This window comes from Acomys minous (genome assembly GCF_964271855.1).
Source record: "Acomys minous genome assembly, chromosome: 9".
Taxonomy (NCBI): domain Eukaryota; kingdom Metazoa; phylum Chordata; class Mammalia; order Rodentia; family Muridae; genus Acomys; species Acomys minous.
In genome coordinates, this window is record NC_140490.1 from 5,990,588 (window position 1) to 6,010,242 (window position 19,655).

The following is a 19,655-nucleotide window of genomic DNA, read 5'->3' on the forward strand; positions in this document are numbered from 1 at the left end:
AGTAAATGACATGTACCTTTCTCCAAGTTTTATGCTGAGTGACAATGAATTCTTAACTGACTACAATATGCTTGAAATCTCTTACCAGGTTTTCAGAATTGTCTTTTTTCTTTTTGTAAGTGCTTTGTTTTTTTTCTTAGGTAAAATGTAATACTTTCCTTAAAATAAAAAAAAAAGATTAAATTTTTTGTGTGTGGAAAAAAAAGAAAAACGAAGGCTCAGCAGGTAAAAGCCACCAAGCCTAGCAATGTGAGTTCCATCCTGGAAGGCCACACAGGAGTGGAAGGAGGCAACTGATGCTGAAAGCTGTTCTTTGACCCCAGAATGTGCTCTGTGGCACACACCCACACAAACAAACTTAAGTACATGAATACGGCATGATGGCTAGAGGCCATGCTAATTCCAAGTCACTCTAATTCTAGTAGATTTGCTGACCAAGTGAGCACAGTCTCCAAATTAAAAACTACAGGTTTGTGACAGCCCTTGAAAAAAAGAATCATATCAAAGCTGGAGAGATGGCTCAGTGGTTAAGAGCACTTACCCCTATTCCGGAGGTCCTGAGTTCAATTCCCAGCAACCACATGGTGGCTTATAACCATCTATAATGAGATCTGGTGCCCTCCTCTGGTGTGCATAAAGACAGTATACTCATATACATAAAATATACAAATCTTTTAAAATTAAAAAAAAAAAAAGAATCCTAATATGAAAATACACATCACTAGGCAAATGTAAAATTTTAGCTGTGAGAGCACTAGGGCTAACCAATTCAACTGGCTGGTCCTACGTACTAACTTCTGTCTTACTGTAGGCTACCAAGATATGGCTGAGAGACAAGCATGCTAGTTCTGCACAACATCAACACAAGCCTCAATTTAGAGCACAGTGATCACATTCATTTCAAAGACTAAAATGAAAAAAGAAATCATAAATACTTGTATCTTAATCTTATACAAAACCACCACCAGACAACCTTAGCTCCTCCTTTACCCCACCCCCACCCCCAGCCACCCGCACAAATCCCTCTCAATTTAATCTCAAAATCAGCTCTCATTTGACACCAACCCATGGAGTTAACTAGGCAGAAGCCAATGTAACTCGTATCTCTCTGCAACAAGCAGAATCTGGAATTAAGTGTTTAAAACATATATACAGCTAGGAGAAGGAGGGACATCAGACTGTCTACTTTGTACCTTACTCACTGCAAATTTTTTTAATCTGGGGCTGATTTATTTCTAACATCCCACTGGTCCCACCCTAGATTGGTACAAGCTAATAAAACAGACTGAAAACTAATTTCATTTGGTCTAAGCAGTATTTAACTAGATAGACAAATGAACAGGAAAAATGCATAATTCATTAAAAGCCACATAAAAATTATTTTCCCCCTGACTCAAAGTAGTTATCCACACTACTTCTCTTATGCAGAGTCCTGGGTCTTGCTAGATATGTGGACAGGACATTCAGTCATGACTAAAACTCTAAAACCTTTTTTTTTTAAATCCTGTTTAAAAGAAGTTGAAGTAAAAGGCACCCAAAAGGTTGTAAATAACCCCAAATCAATTCAAAAATTTTATGCCACATCAAATTAAACCCTTCTATCGTCTATGATTGTGAACCATTTATTTCTGGCTAAAAAATATGGGCAAATTACATGGTTGTATCTCTTAGCCTTAGCAGCAACATTTGCAGCATTCCTTACAAGCTATTCTACAAGGATCTAGGGAAACGCTTGGTCCAACACTGAACTTTGAGCCTCACTGGCATTACATGAATATCAACACTATTCAGAAATATTCCAGGCAGCATAAGGAGAGTCTAAATATCCCACTCTGACGTATCACGAGAGGCCTCCTCTAAGCTTGCAATAAAGCCTGTGTTATTTCAAAATTAGTGTCACAACATTCAAACCATGAGATTACAGATGTGCCAAAAAACAGTGGTAGAAAAACAAAAGGTTAACAATAGAGTCTATTCTTTTATCATCCTGGGTTTAACTTGCTATTTTTAGTTCTCTTACTTTTATAAGCTCCAGGATTTTTTTCAAAGACTGTTGTATAAACTGAGCGAGCATCAACAAATAAATGCTAACAATATCTTCCACAATACAACACAAACTGCTAGTGGAAGAAACCTTGAGCTCTTTCCTCCATTACCACCCACCACACAATGGCTTAAATTAGCATCTTTGGTTCACAACCAGGTACTGTCTGACATCAAGCATCATCCAGATAGCGACGCTTGGTACCTTACAAGCCCTGAATGCATCTATTTCCCAGAAAAGCATGTTTGAGTCTCATACGTGTAAGCTGGGATATAAAGTTATGAAGACTTGTCAAAGAACAATGAATAAAAACTTAGAGACACGAAGCGCCAGCCCTGCACCAGCCTTATGCTAGATGCCATGGGAAAGGCTAAGAGAGCCAGAGACAGAACACACAAGAACCAACTAAGTAATGAAGTACTACCTAGTGAGGCCTCAAAATGCTAAACACAGAATAAACTCGGTCCCACAGGCCCACTTCACACTATACCCCTAGAAAAAGGAGAATAGCTTCTCCAGCAGATACAGACAAAAACATGTTTGTAACAACACTGCTCACGATACCCAAAGGTGCAACCAGCCCAAACAGCCACTTATAGAAGAACAGATAAAGTGTGGGAGGTAAGTAGATCCATACACTGACCTATTCAGCCACACAAAGCGGACTGATATATATGGATGAACACTGAAGTACACTACGCCATAGAAGAAACTACACAAAAGGCCAGATATCCTATAACTGCATCTAGATAAAATATCCATATATAATTCATAAAGCTTGCATTCCTAGGGCCTACGTGTAGAGAGAAACTGTTCAGTAAGTATGAGATTTTATTTTGAATCAATGAAAATGTCTTAGATAGACAGAGGTGATGGTCAAACAACAATGTGAACATACTAAGTGCCACTGAGTTAATCACTTTAAAATAATTCATCAAGATGATGGCCCCCACCCATAATCCTAGGACTTAGTCAAGAGTTCAGTGCCAGCCTGGGCTACACAATGAAGCCAGCCTGAGCTACAGATTGAGACCTTACCTCAAAAACAACAACAACATGAATTATAGAGATGTTTAGCTCCACAAAGTATTAAAAACTAAAACAAGGCTAGGTGTAGTGATACATGCCTTTAATTCCCATACTTGGGAGGCAGAGGCAAAAAGATTTCTGTGAGTTCAAGGCCAGCCTGGTCCACAGAGTATCAGGACAACCAGGGCTACACAGAAAACACTTTCAGAAAAAAAAAAAAAAGAAAACAGAGCATTTTATTTGAGGCCCATGGTTCTAAAGGGTTGTAGAAGTCCATGGCCATCTTGTTGAGGAGCATGGCACAGAGCAGTAAATTGAACGTTTACATCCTTATCAGCAAGTAGGAGGCAGAGAAAGCTGACTGGAAATGAGGTGGGTTTCTGAAACCTTGCGCCTGGCCCCAGTGATACACCTGCTCCATCAAAGCCATGCCTCCTAATCCTTCCCACACAATCCCACCAGCTGGGGACCACATGGTCAAATATATGAGCCTGTGGGAGCCGTTCTCACTCAAAACTACCACAGGACCAGAACTAATACTTAATTCATTTCCACATCTTCTACTTTCTGTGTCTGCAACTAGATCAGAAGGGGGATTTTAAAAAACAAACAAACAAACAAACAAGCTGGGCAGTGGTGACACACTCCTTTACTCCCAGCACTTATCGCTTTGAGTTTGAGGCCAGCCTGGTCTACAAATCGAGTCCAGGACAGTCAAGGCTAGACAGAGAAACCCTGTCTCGAAAAACAAACAAACAAACAAACAAAAAAGCTGGGCGCAGTGGCTCATGACTGTAATCCCAGCACTTGGGAGGCAAAGGCAGGTGGATCTCCATGAGTTCGAGGCCAGTCTGGTCTACAAAGAGAGTCCAGGCCAACCAGGGCTACATTTTAAAACAAAAAACCTGTCTTGAAAAAAAAAAATCAATGATGATGATGATGATGATAAAAAGAGGGGTGCAATGCCTATTTTAGGGTTTCCTTGCTTGGTTTCAGTTTTGTTTTGTTTTGTTTCCAAGATGGGGTCTGACACTATAGCCTAGGTGTCAAAAAGGCTGGCCTTGAACTCATGGTGTGGTAGCAGACACCTGTAATCCCAGCATTTGGAAGGCTGAGACAAGAGGAACAAGTCAAAATCAAGGCCACCCTATACTACATAAGGAACTGGGAGGCAGAGACACGAGGATCTCAGGTTGGGTCCAGCTGAGCTACACAGCAAAACCAAAACAAACCTGGGGGGGGGTGGGTAGAGGGGGCAGACAGACAGAAAGAGAGAGACAGACAAAAGAGATACACAGAGACAGAGAAAGAAAGAGAGGAGAGGGGGAAGGAAAGAGGCAAGGGGCGGGAGAGAGCGAGGGAGAGAGAATATTATGTTCAATGTCTGAATCATTCTGACATCATCTAGCCACTACAATGGAGGAGTGACGAACCAAAGCCAGTGGCATCTCATCCTTCCAAACATCAATCTAGTTTAGATTAAATTTACGAGTCTAATGCACTCAATGCATGCTAGCTGAGCTGAATTTCTAATTCCCAATCTTTGTAGAGGAATACTAAGTTCTTTCCCACTACTCATTAACATAGAGTTTTCAATTCATAAGCTAATAATGTTTTCCAAGGATTTCTAAGAGGCTAAATCACCATGAAAATTATCATTTCAACTAATACATATTATATGAATTGTAAGTTTAAGTTCTCATGTCATGCTTTCCTAGTTGACAATACCCTTGTTATGTCATTAAACTATAATTGTGTAAATCTGCTTCAACAAACAATAACTGAACCATCAATAAACTATTACAGCTTCCATAATCCCTAGCAAAGATTAGCTTCAACATCCTCATCATAAATTAGTAGGGACAGGTCCCAAATCTCCTGGTAGAAGCCATGAATTAGGTTTGTACAGTCACCCCTGCATTTAAGTGCTCAATAGTTCCAGTCTCTAAAATGTAATCACACTGTTAGGAACATCACAGGAAATCTGATGCGTTGTAAAAGGGAGGATTTGAAGCAAGATGAAAAGTCACCTCCAGTCAGGTGGGCCTTTGAGGCCGGCGCTCATTAGTAATTATGGTAACTAAGCATTTCCACTTCAAAAATAATCAACTACATTTAGAGGGTTTCTGGAGTTTATATTTTTCTATTCAGTCCTAAGTTTCTCTCTAATTGCAAGTCAGCTTTATTCAATTTTTAATGACAGAGAACAATGTCTTAAGAAATAATCTGCTGGGTGTTATGCAAGACTGTAATTCCAGCATTTGAGAGGTGGAGGGCAGAAGAAGCAGTTCAAGGCCAGCCTGAGACACATGAGACCATGTCTCTAGAAAAGAAGTAATCTGAAATTTAAAGATGATTCTGAAGACTGAGGAGATCAGGTAAAGCACCTGTCCTGTGTCTCAGAATCCACACAAAAGACAGGTGGGAGCAGTGGCCCAGCTGGCCAGACTGGCCCTATCAGTGAGCGCTCAGCATTCAACTAAGAGACCTTGCCTTGGGGCTGACAGGGCGGCTCAGGGTGTAAGAGCACTGGCTGCACTCGCAAAGGACCTGGATTCGATTCCTAGCACCCACTTGGTAGCTCACACCTGTCTGTAGCTCTACTTCCAGGAGATCTGACATACATTCAGGCAAAACATCAACGCACACAAAAAAGTAAAATAAAAGAGCCCTGCCTCAATACATAAGGTAGAAGAAGGTCATATAGGAGACCACCCCAGCCACTGTCAACTCCAGGCCTCCCCAATTATAAACACATATGCACCCACACATGCAAACACACACCAAAAGAAAAGGGTTAGTGCAGGGAAGTGGTGGTGCACTTTTATTCCTAGCACTCGGAAGGCAGAGGCAGACGGCTCTCTATGAGTTCAAGGCCAGCCTGGTCTACAGACAGAATTCCAGGACAGCCAGAACTATACACAGAAACCCTGTCTTGAGAAACAACAACAACAACAACAACAACAACAGGTTATTCTGAAAAGGCAGCCCACATCAGGACACTGCGCTAATCCCTCTAGCACATATACCCCGTTAACTAGACCTAGTCCCCTTTAAAACTCAAGAAAACTGGGCCTGCAAAACAGCTCGGGAGGTGAGGGTGCTTGTCGTTTGATTTGATTCCCAGAACCCACAAAACTCTGACCCAGCACTTAAGACGGCAGAAGCAGGTAGACCTCTCTGAATTCCAGGCCAACCAAGGGTATACAGTGAGATTCTCAATAAACAAACAAATAAACGAATAAATGAGTGAATGAATAAATCTGAGTGGTGCCTTTAATCCCAGAACTCGGGAGTTAGAGGCAGGGGAATACTCAGTTAGAGGTCAGCCTGGTGTACAGAGCGAGTTCCAAGACAGCCAGGGCTACATAGAGAAACCCTGTCCAAAAATCCATAAATTAACTAATTAATTAATTTTAGGAGTGCTCAAATGCCAAGAGAACTATATCTTAGAAAGAAAATGAGCACGTGGCAAGCATGGCGGCCCATGCTCATCTGGTGCATACCTGCTCCCTCCTGCCTCAGCCTCTCAAGCTGGGGTTAGCTATGCCTGTGTCTAACTCACCCATGGGCCACGTGAAGGCTACTGGCTACTGTGTGCCTTAGATAGGACACATTATACTGAGAGTAGGAAGGGGGGGGCACTGTGGTGCATTCCTATAAGCTGGTTGGAACTGACGGTGTGACTCTGATCAAACACTTACCTGGCTCTGAGACCCCTTTCTCACCACTACCATTAACAGAACTAAATACATAAGGTAAGGAAGAAATTCCCTTTGGTTATAAAGTTTTTAAAAATAGGCTTTAGAAAGTCTTCAACAAGTTGGTGTCACTTAGTAAGAAGTATATTAGAACTGGGGCATGGTAGCATACACCTTTAGACCCAGCACTCAGGAGGCAGACAACTGGGTCTGTAAACTTGACAGCCAGGGCTGCACAGAGAAAGCCTGTCTCAAAACAAAATAAAAAAAAGAAGTAAGAGTTTGCAATCCACTTTCCAGGTTGCTAGCTACCTGAACTCTGGGCTACTGGGCGTGTTAGTAAATCAATTGAAGTCTCAGGTTCTCAAGCGTAAAAAGGAGAATACAAGCCTGTTTTACAGAACTGTTAAGAGGATCACCGAGATAACAGATAGGAAGGAAGCAAGGACTGCGGCAGACCCATAGCAGGAGCACAATAAAATGCTAGCTCGTAAAATGGAAAAGGTAACACAGTCAGCTGGAGACCCGTAAAATCTCATCTGGCTGAACTTCTGTCTATACGACCTTCTCTCCTAAGAAACTAGGGGCCGCAGCACCTGGTTCTCAGCTATAGCTGAAGACAAGTAAAAATTCAAGGCAGAGAACAGAAAAACGTGAAGAAAAGCAAGCAAGGATTTGCAGCAGCAAGCCTGGGGTGGGGAAGAGTGTGCTGTGCTCACAGAGACACATCTTCAAGTCAGTAAGGCTTTCAGGGACTAATACTCAATAGAAGAGGAACTTTAACCTCAGGGTGGGAAACAGTCCTTGAAATAAGACACGAAAGGCATAAAGACAAAGCCAATGAATCTGACTCCATTAAAATTAAGGACTTCAGTTCACTTAAAGACATCACAAAGAAAGTGAAAAGGAAAGGTATAGGATAAAGGTATTTGTAACATACACACAGGACAAAGGACTTGTATTCAAAGCAAAAAAAAAAAAAAAAAACTTCCAGTTTTGGTAGCAAAATGGGTAAAGGTACTTGCCATAAAAGCTGCTAAACTTGACCTGAGTTCCATCCCAGGGACCTACACTGTGGAAGGAGAGAACTGACTCCCAAAAGTTGTCCTCTGACCTTCACACACAAGTCCTGGGGCATGGGCGCACAATATCCATGTATAATGCACACACACTAAAATACATGTAAACAAACTGTTAAAGAACAATATTAAGCTGGGCACAGTGGCGCACGCCTGTGATCCCAGGGAGGCAGAGGCGGGCAGATCGCTGTGTGCTGGAGGCCAGCCTGGTCTACAAAGTGAGTTCAGAACAGCCAAGGCTACAGAGAAACCTTGTCTTGAAAAAAACCAAAAACCGGCTGGGAGAGGTGGCATACGCCTGTAATCCCAGCACTCGGGAGACAGAGGAAGATGCACCTCTGTGAGTTCAAAGCCAGCCTGGTCTACAAAGTGAGTCCAAGACACCAGGGCTGCACAGAGAAACCCTGTCTCCAAAAAACCAAAACAAAACAAAACAAAGTAACAAAACACTAAACAAAGAACTTGTAAGTTCTATTCCAATTTAAAAGAGGGGACGAATGGGAACTTACTAAAAATGAGGAAAGACAAATGACTAATATATGAAAAGCTGTTCAATCTGCTTGCTACTCAGAATTTAGACTGGCTAACATTTTAAAAGCTAACAAAACGGAGTCGGGAAGGACAGAGAAGCAGCAGGAGAGCTCATCTGTCCGCTGGGAGGCGCGTGGCCCTAGCACACCACTCTGGGCAAACAGTCTAAGCAGTAAGCAGCAAGGCAAGGACATGCTCCACTTTGGGCAAACACTCAGCTCTTCATCCAAAAGCCAGAGAGGTAACTAAGCTGACAGACAGACACAATGCAGGACGTGAGGCTGTCCTGCCTGCACACCAACAGTTCCACTCTTGGGAGTTTATCTTAATATACACGTGCACCACGTTACCTGTGTAGATGCCCCAAGCAAAGCACCAACAACTAAAATATTCAGCAACAATGGAATAGAGAATATGAAAATTAAGTCCCTCCGCCCTATTTCTCCTATTCTGCAATCAAAGGCAGAACTATGACCCACATGTTCCTCCTACTTTCCCTAATTGCTTCTCTAGATACCAACGCAGCTGTGCCTATGCTGTGGCACTCAAAGGCCTGTTACTCGCGGAACTAGCTTAGACACTGCAAGCCAGACCCTTGCTTAAATCTTCTCTAACAGGGAAATGAAATGCTCAGGAAAGGGGCAGTGAGAGGGCTCAGCAGGCAAAGGGACTTCCTGGCCGACCAGAGAGTGATACCCTAAGCCCCATGTAGTGAAGAAAACCAGACCCCCAAGGTTGCAGCAGACTGACTGCGCGCGCGCGTGCACACACACACACACACACACACACACACACTTAAATAACTTGTCAGACCAGGTGGTAGTGGCCTTTAATCCCAGCACTCAGGAGGCAGAAGCAAGTGGATCTTGGTGAGTCTGAGGCCAGCCTGGACTACAGAATGAGTTCCAGGACAGTCAACGCTACTACATATAGTGGTGGTGCACATCTTTAATCCCAGCACTCGGGAGGCAGAGGCAGGTGGATCACTGTGAGTTCGAGGCCAGCCTGGTTTACAAAGCAAGTCCAGGACAGCCAAGGCTACACAGAGAAACCTTGTCTCAAAAAACCAGAAGAAAAAAGAAAGAAAAAAAAAAGCCCTATCTTAAAAAACAAAAACGAATGAATGAATGAATGACTTGCCAAAAGTGCTCTGCCCACCCTAATTACTCTTCATGCACACGTCTTACTTCTGACAGCGCCCACCTGTTTTCGCACGCAGTCCCTTAGTTCACAAGACAAAAATACAATTACCAAACGTCCACCCAGAGGCCCAGGTGCAGCCAAAAAGTCATCTTAATTCCTCTTTTAAAGTAAAACTTTCCTCCCCCCCCCCTTTTATTTTCTTTCTTATTTCAATACAGGATCTTACCTACACAGGGGGACCTCAAAAGCCAAAACTGACCTTGAGATTACGGGCTCAGCTGGGTATGCTGATGCACCCCTGTAATCCCAGCATTCAGGGAGGCAGAGGCAGGTGGCTATCTGTGAGTAGGAAGCCAGCCTGGTCTACAAAGGGAGTCTAAGACAGCCAAGAGAAACCCTGTCTTGAAAAACCACAGGGGGGGGGGGCTGAGATTGATCGATTACAGGTTCCTTATCTATTTCTTCTTAAAGGCAAAACTAAATTCATTTTGGTATGTGGGTAATTAATTTGTAATAAAGAAGCAATCAAATGTTTTAGTTCAGACTTACATCAGAAAATTTAGGGTATGACAGAAAGTATGTAGTTTCTAAAAATACACTTTATTGGAGTTGGAAAGATGGCTCAGCCTGCTTAGCACTGAAAGCATCAGGACCTGAGTTCGAATCCCCAGCACCCATGTAAGAAACTGAGCATGGTTTAGATTGCCTGTAATCCCAGCAATGGAGGGTGGAGACAGGCAGGCTGCAGAAGCTCGCCAACCCACAGGCCAGCCTAGCAAAAATGGCCAGCTTCCAGCAAGGCAGTGGGGCAATGAGAGATAGAGGAAGACACTCTGTCCCACCCCTGGCCTCTGGACCTGTGTGCACTTGTATGACCACATGCACAAAATGTGTATGCGTGTGTGTGTGTGTGTGTGTGTGTGTGTGTGTGTGTGTGTGTCTCAAAGCAATCAGCCTGCCTCTGCCTCCCGAGTGCTGGGATTAAAGATGTGCGCCACCACACCTGGTGCACACTCTATTTGAATACAAAGAACTAACAAAATGCAAACACATGTCCCGGTCCATGTTTCTACCTCTTAGCCGCGCAGTCTGCCTATCCGCTCTGCCTGGAATCTCCTGGTCCCTCCACCCCGTGTGTGTGCTTGCATCATTCAATCTCTTTTTATATGTCTGATATGTTAGTGTCATTGTCCCTTCATAATTTCTACTACTCTCACATCAACACTGTCTCCCAGCCGCAGGTGGTGCATGCAAAGTCATTAACCTGCCCTTCTTCTGCCTTTACCCTGCCTATTCCCATCACCAAAGTGCTACCAAACTGAAAACTACCAAATATCCTTGCCCAAGGTAGCAGGCCTCTATGTCTCTTCCTGGGAACATTTGGTGTTCTCTCTTTTCCTGCCACACCTTCAAGACTTGGCTCAAGTTTACTCCAGACAAAACCAGCCTATCAAATTAATCTCCAAAACACCTTTCTTGGCTCAAGGAAAACTGAGGGCACAGTCCATCCAATTATACCCACCAAGACCTTTTGCCCAGCCCTGCCCACTTTCCTCACAGCCCCAGCCTCTCCCTAACCCTGAATCACCTGTCCCGGTGAGATGGTCTACTACTAATAGTTTTTGCAAACTACAAGCAGCCTCTCTCCTATCCCCTCCCCATTAAAGTCTTTTCTGCTACCTTAACACATCTTTTAGAAAGTCTACCAAACTTTACTCTCCCACCCTTCTTGTTTTCTTAATGTTTCGTTTTCCACAGCAAATCTCTGTACTCTAGTCTAACACGAGGACTCAGCTGGATTCTTCCTTCCCATCAAAGCATTTGTACCTGCCTCATGAACCAAGGTCCACCCTCCAAACCAACACCCACTCGGCAATGCTCTCTCAACGCCATGTCCACCACACCCAAACTCATCCTTAGTGTGTCCCCAGCTAACTGCAACCTCTCCAGCCTGAAGTACTTCGCCCACCCTCGTCAGTCCTTGGTCCCCCTCCCACACCACAAAAATCTCGTCCCTCCCTACGCGCCCTCATACACCTGCTTCTACACCTCCAGTTTCCCATCCCGTCTTCCTTTCTCCGATCCTGCCCACGCCCTTGGCCGACCCCTACCACCCATCCTACCAGTTCACTCACGCACAGAAATCCCCTCCCAGGCCCCTCCTTCAGATTACCCAGCCCCGCCCAGCCCGGCTTTGCCCCGCCCTCCAGCTCGTGAGCCCCGCCCCTTGCCCCGGAGGCTCGGCTAGGGGCGGAGCCTATCCCTCCTCTCCCCCGCCCCCTACCGTCACGCTCAGGGGCAGCCTGACCCCGAGCGGCCCCGCGGTGACCCTCGCGCAGAGGCCTGTGGGAGGGGCGTCGCGAGTCCCCGGCAAGCCCCCGCCGGTCCCCCGCCCTCCCAGTCTCCACCCCCTGGGAACGCGCGGGGTGGGTGACAGACCTGGCCGCGCGCCACCACCACCGCGCCTGCCGGGGGCGCTGCCGCTGCCTGGGAAAGACGCCGCGGCTGCCGCCTGGAGGTGCCGTAGCGCCCGCCACCGCTGCCGCCGCCGCCAGGGGTAGGAGCTAAGCCGCCGCCATTTTGTGTCCCCCTGTTGTTGTCGTTGACATGAATCCGACATGACACTGATTACAGCCCAATGGAGTCTCATTAAACCCGAACCGCGGCCCCTCCCCGGCGCCGTCCCATTGGACGAGACCGCAGACACTTCAGGCCAACCGTTGGCCCGCGGGCCTGTCCGTCACCCACTCGCTAAACTCTCTGCCCCCCATTGGGGCAAATCCCTGCCGGTCATCTCGCCTCCACATAGACACACCTCTCGACCCATCATTCTCCCCCCCGCTCCCACCTCCGGCACCACCCCGAGGGAGGGCCGACTGCCAGTACCAATCAACAGGCCGCGGGGTCCGCCTCTTCCGGGCACCTATTGGTCTAGGCCTTTTTCTCTCTCACAGACACCGCGCCACCTCTACTTCCACCTACCCGCCCCCTCTGCCTTTAGCCGTGGATTGGATCTAGGCGCAGCGGAGGCGCTTGGCCTATTGGCTGCACACCACGCCAATCAGAAGCCTTTCCTCCCCTCCCCTCCCCCACTCAACCCCAAAGCCCCTAGCCCGCAGCTAAAGTTTGTGTGAGAGCTGATCGCTGGCGGCGGCCGCAGGATTTAGGGGTGGGCGCAGGCGGGCGCGCGCGGGCGGGCACGCGAAGTTAAAATTCGAGGTTCTCAGTCGCCGGCTCGCGCGGACGGGCGCGCCGCCCGGAGCGTTCCATCCCGCCCCCTCCTCCACCCTCTCTCCCGTCCCGTCCCGGGCGACTACTCGCCCGCCCCCCTGGCTCGCATCCTACCCCCCCCACATACCCCCTACCCTGCCAGCCCCAGGCCGGGTGCAAGCGGAATGATCTCGCTGCAGCCTCTTCGCCATCCCATACGGAGGGGGAGCAAGCCCCCTACCCGCCGGGCGTGCACCCCCGGCTCCGCACTCGCCCGTGTCTGCAAGCACGTGCAACCATTCGCCGCTGCCTCCGGCCACCCCGGTCCCCAGCTAACCTCGCCCGCAGCCCGGCCAATCGCTCGCTGCCCTTTGTTGCTGCAGCCCCGGTCTCCCAGCTGCCTTCCTCAGCCTCCGCCTCGTCCTTTGCCAGCCGCCCGGGTCCGCAGCGCCGCGCTCCCCCCGCCCGGGACCCACCGCCGCCGCCTCCTTCTCCTCCTCCGCCTCCTCCTCCTCGGCTCCGGGCTGCAGCGCACAGAGCCCGAGGCAGCGCCGCCCAGCCCCGCTCCCCCCGCGCCGCCCGCTAGCCCGCCTGGCCCGGCCGGGGGCGCAGCCCGGACCCCGCCCGCCCCAGTCTCCGCCCCGGGGGTACCTGCCTCCGCCCCGGGGGGCTCCGCTCACCGCCCTCGGGGGAGGGCTGGGATGCCGGTGTCCGTGAGAGGATGGGGACGCCTGGGCCGTTTTGGGGCGGGGAGTGTGTCCGCCAGGTCTGGGACTGAGGTGCGGTCTTCTTAAACGCGTCCCCCTCCCGCCGCCGTGGGCCCCAAACTTCGTCCTTCTCCCCGGCCTCGTAACCTCGGGCGACCGCGGCAGTTTTGGGGTGGGAGATGCCTCAGGAGCTGTGTCTACCCTGATCGGGAGGAAGAGGGAGCAGTGACATTCAGCGACTGCGGACAGGCATCCTCGGGTGGGAGTGGGAATGTCAGACGCGGGCTGGAGAGGGAAGCTGCCCCTCAGGATGCCCTCTCCCGGCCTGCGAGGGGCTGGCGAGCCCAGAGCTGCGTTCTGGGTGCTTCCTGGACTGTGCAGCTGGATGGCAGAGGGGCAGGGGGTTGGGCGATGGGGAGACCACTGGGGGGCCCTGCCCCCACCCCCAACCCGGTCTCTAACAAGAACTGTAAGGAAAGCTGATGGAAGTTCGGTTTTCCAGGCTTCCCCTGGGCCCCCGAAGTTCCTGAGGCCCATACGAGGGAGGCTGGGGGGATCCTTTGGCCGCCCAGACAAGGCTACTCTAAAGCTGCCCACATGCCTTACAGCGCCCTCCGAACTCTTATGAAAGCTGCCTCTTCCCAGGTTGGATGGGATGCTGGCAAGGGATACGGAGAGTAGGCTTGAAAACAGCTCCTACAGAGTTTGAAAACCGCTTCCCTCCCCAGAAGAGAAACCTATGGCCCTAAGAAAGCCAAGTTTCCCACGTGGTGGCCTGGTTGGAAAAACCACCTGTTGCCTGAAGTTCTGTCCTTGAATCAGGATGTTCTTGGGAGACCTAGTGAGAAGATGCAGGGATTTCAGTCTCCCTGCCCTTCATGCCACTGACACCACACCAGCAGTGCCCTCAGCTCCCCCATGAGAACCTACTGTACGCCCGATAATCAAGGTTCTTATCTTAGACACAGCAGCAGCAGCCCTGTCACATGCAGGCTGAAATACACAAAAGATAGCTACTCTGGAGTGTGAACTTCCCCGGCTTCTGAGCTTCTTGGCAGCAAGGTGAGAAAGGAGCCAAGACAAAGGGCACAGAGTTGAATGAAAGATTTTTTTTAAAAGAAAGAAAGAAAGGGGGGGGAGCAGAAGAGTTGTAACAGTACACTCAGAACTGTCACCGGCTCCATTATAAACCTCTTTTATAGGTGTTTTATTACTTGGTTGTTAGTTTTTAAAACACAAACCTCTTTAGATTAAATCTGGGCACTCTCAGGCTCGGCCCAGGGAAACAAAAACAAGGTAAACTCAGCCACTGGTTAGCTTGGCTACTTTGGTTATCCTGGGTTGGGTTTTCTAAGTCTTTTCCTGTCTCATTTAGAATCCTCAATAAACTGCTCAAGAAGAGTGTTTACAAGCCATTAGTTCATAACTCAGTCCAGTTCATTTAGATTATTTCAAAAAGGGCATTTTTAAGGTGTGCTTTTTGTTTTGTTTTTCATAATGCTGGGAATTTTATTCTCTAAGAAGTTACAAAGTACATTTAAGGATGCTGGCAGACTCCTTAGCCTTTCTGTTTTGCTTTGTTTTTCTGATAGTGTGCCCAGTTGCATTTTTTTCTTTTTAACTACATCTTGGTCTCTTGGGATGACATTTATTTACTTTTTAAGACAGGACAAGGTCTTGCTCTGTAGACCAGTTGGCCTCAGGCTCCCAGCAGTCCTCCTGCCCAGTCTCCCAAGTGATGGAATTACAGATAGTGAAGCACCACGCCCAGCCCTGACTCCCCGACTGCATTTTATCTGGACAGTAAAATAAGCCATATCTTAAAAACTCTACATCTTTATATTCCAATCACATGTGCTAAAAGATGCAACTAAAACCAGTAAAAAGCCCAAAAGTCCACATTGAGAAGCCTTCATTCCCACTGCCACCTCCCCTCCCTCTGAAAAAAGCCCTAAGGCTTAGAGTTGTCACAGTGCTGGGGACAGAACCCAGGCCCTAGGGCTCATCGTGCACAGGATTTCCAGAGCATCACAGTAAACAGACTAAAGAGCTGGGCTGAAGCTCTCATCAGTAGAGAACTTACTGCTCTGGGTTTAAGCTTCAGCCACTCCAAGAGAGAGAAAGAGTCAGGGGAAAAAAGTAGGTCCTTTGCCTAAATTAGTGCTGAGGTAGCTCCAGGAGCTTGCAAACTTAGAAAACAGAAATATATTTTAATTTCTGTTCCTAACAAAATTCACCAATGGGTGTGGCAAGAAAGGGGAGCACAGCTTTTCCACTGACACTCCCCTGGAGGGTTACTTGTCCTTTGACAAATCTGCCTCTTGAGATAAGTGGGACTGAGGATAACAGAGCCGCAGCCAGTGAAGCTCACTGCTTAGTCTTAAACCTTTCTTATCTGTGATATCTTAAGTTTCTGCTCAGTGAAATAGCTCAATTACGTTAACCTAGGAAGAGCTAGAGTTGAAAAACCAAGCATAGTACAAATTTTGCAAGACTAAAAACCAAGTATCTTACCTCACCTGCTCCCCACCGCCCTGAACAGTTACCCTACAACTGAACTATTGACAGCTATTTCCTGTTTAGTGCAGGCCACAGATCACTGGGATCACAGTGACCCGGGAGGCTTCCCAGAGAGCATCCTTTGGCCCAACCCATGTTCTGATTCAGTAGCTCTGGAATGGGATTCCAGATCTGCACTGTTAGCTCAAGACTTGCCTTTAAATTTTTGAATTTGCGAACTGCTAGCCTAGGCTGATTCTCCCTCAACAGAGATTATTCCCTGAGTGTCTTAGTCAGAATTAGGGCTGGAATGATTCCTCGGTATGACCGAGGTGTCCTTGAGCTTTAACCAAAAGAAGTAAGAGCAGTGGGGAAGGAGGCTGAGGGAACCGCGGTGGTTCTGGTCTTTGGGGCTGGTTTCGCCCTGAGACTGGTCAGGCTGGTAGATAAGAAGGTGCCCAGACACCCTGCTGGGGAGGGAAGTGGGTAAGGAAGCAACAGGTGGAGAAGCCTGGAATTGACTTGACTGCCCAGGGCCCAGCCCCGGGGGAATTCTGTGTGCCTTCACTTAGGCCCTTAAAAAGCATTACCCTAGGGCTACAGAGTTATGGCTGCTCTTCCAGAGCACCCAAGTTCAATCCCCAGCGCCCATATCATATGGCAGGAGATCCAACACTCTCACATGGACAGACATGCAGATAAAATACCAATGACACCTTTAAGCCCAGGCGGGAGGCAGATGGATCTCTGAGTGCGAAGCTAATCCACAAAGCAAGTACAGAATGGTCAAGGCTACACAGAAAAACCCTTTCTCGGAAAAAGAAAAAAATCATCATTATAATAAAAATACATTCAGCCGGGCATGGTGATGTACACCTTTAATCCCAGGACTCAGGAGGCAGAGGCAAGTGGATCAATGCGAGTTCAAGGCCAGCCTGGTCTACAAAATGAGTCAAGGACAGCCAAGGCTACACAGAGAAAGCCTGTCTTCGGAGGGGAAAGGGAAATAAATAAATAAATAAATAAATAAATAAATAAATAGATTCAAGCTTTGTAAAGGAACAGCCCAAGTTACCGCAAATATCACCTCACACCTGATATGTGCCTTCCTGCTTTGTGGTTGATTGGCTGGTTGGTTTTGTGTCAGGCCTGCCTCAGCCTCCAGGTGCTGAGATTGATCATAACTTCACTGCCACACCTTAGAAAGCTCTCACATCCTTTAAATCATCCTGCATCAAGTGTGAAACCTGTGAGACAATGGAGAACTGTACCCAACACTCCTCTGACTTGTGGCCAGCTCCCTGGTACTCTGTGCAGTGCCCTAAACGCCCTACTTTATCTGACAGAGACCTTGAAGGACTCTTCCACTTCTAGGCCGAGCTGCTGCTCCCTGTCAAGTTTTCCTGGCCTGAGCAGGCGACTCTGGGGTTCAGACTCCTAGAGCAGCCCTGATCTCTATTAAGTCAGTAGTTATTGAACTGCAAATTTGAAAAAAAGCCCTTACCCTGTGATGTGTTTTTCATAATCTTTGTACTGTGCATACCAGCCTGCTCATCTGCACACCTGCCCACACCCTACAGGTGCCCTCCTGAATACGTACTCCTGCTATATACACCTCGTGTTGGCCTGGAACTCATGACCTACCCTACAGTCTATCTGCCTTAAAGTGCTGGAATCAAAGGTTTATGCACCATAACAGGCTCACTTTTGAGTAGTATAAGCCAACAAAGTTTGAACAGAATGTGAAAAGATTTAAATTATATGTTTGAGAGAGGATCTCTCTATGTAACTCAAGCTGGACTTGAACTCAGAGCTCTCCCTCTGCCTCTGCCAACGTGCTGGGATCAAGGTGTGCACTACCACACTTGGGCAAGCTTGGTTTTTAATGTTACTGCAGTATTATGGATTGAACACAGGGCTTCCTTCACACTGCAAATGCTTTACTGAGGGACAAACTTTCCACTCTTCACTTGTGTCTTGATTGTGAGCCGTAGCCTTTAAAGCTGAGTTGTCTTCGCAAGCCAACTTTCTCCTTTGAGACTGGGTTTTTCCAAGTTGTCCAGTCAGAACTTAAGCTTGTGGTCCTTTGCTTCAGCTTCCCAAGTAGCGAGTATTATTGGCTTGGCTGTGTTGCCAGGCCCCATCATAAGGATATGTACTGGGGGGATGAGGCGGGGGGAGCACTGACTTGAGGAAAGGCTAAGACTGGCCTCTAACTGCTACCAAGCCAAGGATGATCTTGAACTTCTGATCCTCTGTCTCAGCCAGGGTGCTGGATTGGTGGTAGCACTGGCCTGGCCACCCCTCCTGGTGCTGGGGATGGAACCTGGGGCATTTTCTGGGGCATTTTGTTTTTTATTTCAATGTCAACAGAATCATCTCTTAAAGTCTGACTATCTACACGATCAAAATCTACTTAGGAATCCCTGGGCTAAGTTAAGGACGTGTATGTCAAGCTCAATCTAAACATTATTCTAATTAGAATGTCTAATTCTAAACATCACCCAATATTCTATAATCCAGAGAGCTTGTCAAATTGAAAAATTGGTTTGTTTTTTTTTTTAACTGTATTTTCAACACAGAAGGAGCATACCTCAGTGGGGTCAGTAGCAGAGGAATGTGAAGAGTACTATATTAAGAATGGTACAGAGGCTAGACAGGGTGGAGCAAGTCTGTATTCCAGCACTCAGAAGGCAGAAACAGTTGGATCTGTGAGTTTGAGGCCAAGCTGGACAGCCAAGACTACACAGAGAAACCCTGTCTGGGGGGGGGGGGAACAAAACCTAAAAAATATGCCTGGTGTGGTAGTACACACCTTTAATCCCAGCACTCGGGAGGCAGAGGCAGGTGGATCTCTGTGAGTTTGAGGCTAGCCTGGACTACAAAGTAAGTCTAGGACAGCCAGGGCTGTTACACAGAGAAACCCTGTTTTTGGGGGGGGGGGGCACGACACCTAACTAAAAAATAGGTCAGATGATGGTGGCACACACCTTTAATCCCAGCATTTGGTTGACAGAGGCAGGCAAATCTCTGAGTTTGAGGCCAGCCTAGTCTACAGAGCAAGACCAGGACAGCAAGAGCTACACAGAGAAATCCTGACTCCAAAACAAACAAACAAACAAAACACTAATAAACAAATACAATTTAGAAAAGGTAGTTTTAAATTGAGTAATAGGAAGTATTATGAGCCGCGCATGGTGGCCCACGCCTTTAATCTCAGCACTTGGGAGGCAGAGGCAGGCGGATCGCTGTGAGTTCGAGGCCAGCCTGGACTACAAAGTTAGTCTAGGACAGTCAAGGCTACACAGAGAAACCCTGTCTCGAAAAACCAAAAAAAAAAAAAAAAAAAAAAGGAAGTATTATGTACAGTGGTTAGAAAATGTCTTCATCAAATATTCATATATTTGATGAATACTTACATAAAACACTGTATAGGAAATCTTCAAGCTTATGAGGTTTGCGGTCTAATGTGTATTTAAAAGATAAGCTTTTAAACCGGATGTGGTAGCACACGCCTGTAATCCCAGCACTCAGGGAGGCAGAGGATCTCTGTGAGTTTGAGGCAAGCCTGGTCTACAAATGAAGCCCCAAACAGCCAAGCCTCCACAGAGAAACCCTGTCTCAAAAGAGAAATAAATAAACAAACAAACAAAGATAAGCTTTTAGATAACTTTACCAACCTAGCTGGCTGCTTGCAGTGGCTATCTTAAAA

At 47.3% G+C, this 19,655-nt stretch overlaps 1 protein-coding gene across 4 annotated transcripts in view; it reads right to left on the reverse strand.

Annotated features, from left to right (window-relative positions):
- KAT6B (lysine acetyltransferase 6B) overlaps positions 1-13,331 on the reverse strand; it is a 172,651-nt gene extending 159,320 nt beyond the window's left edge. The window contains exon 1 of one of the 4 annotated variants that reach the window (XM_084794913.1): positions 13,214-13,331. The gene's annotated coding sequence lies outside the window, so the exon portion shown is untranslated. The other 3 variants (XM_084794911.1, XM_084794910.1, XM_084794912.1) reach the window with 3 other exon arrangements.
- Positions 13,332-19,655: the final 6,324 nt, after the last annotated feature.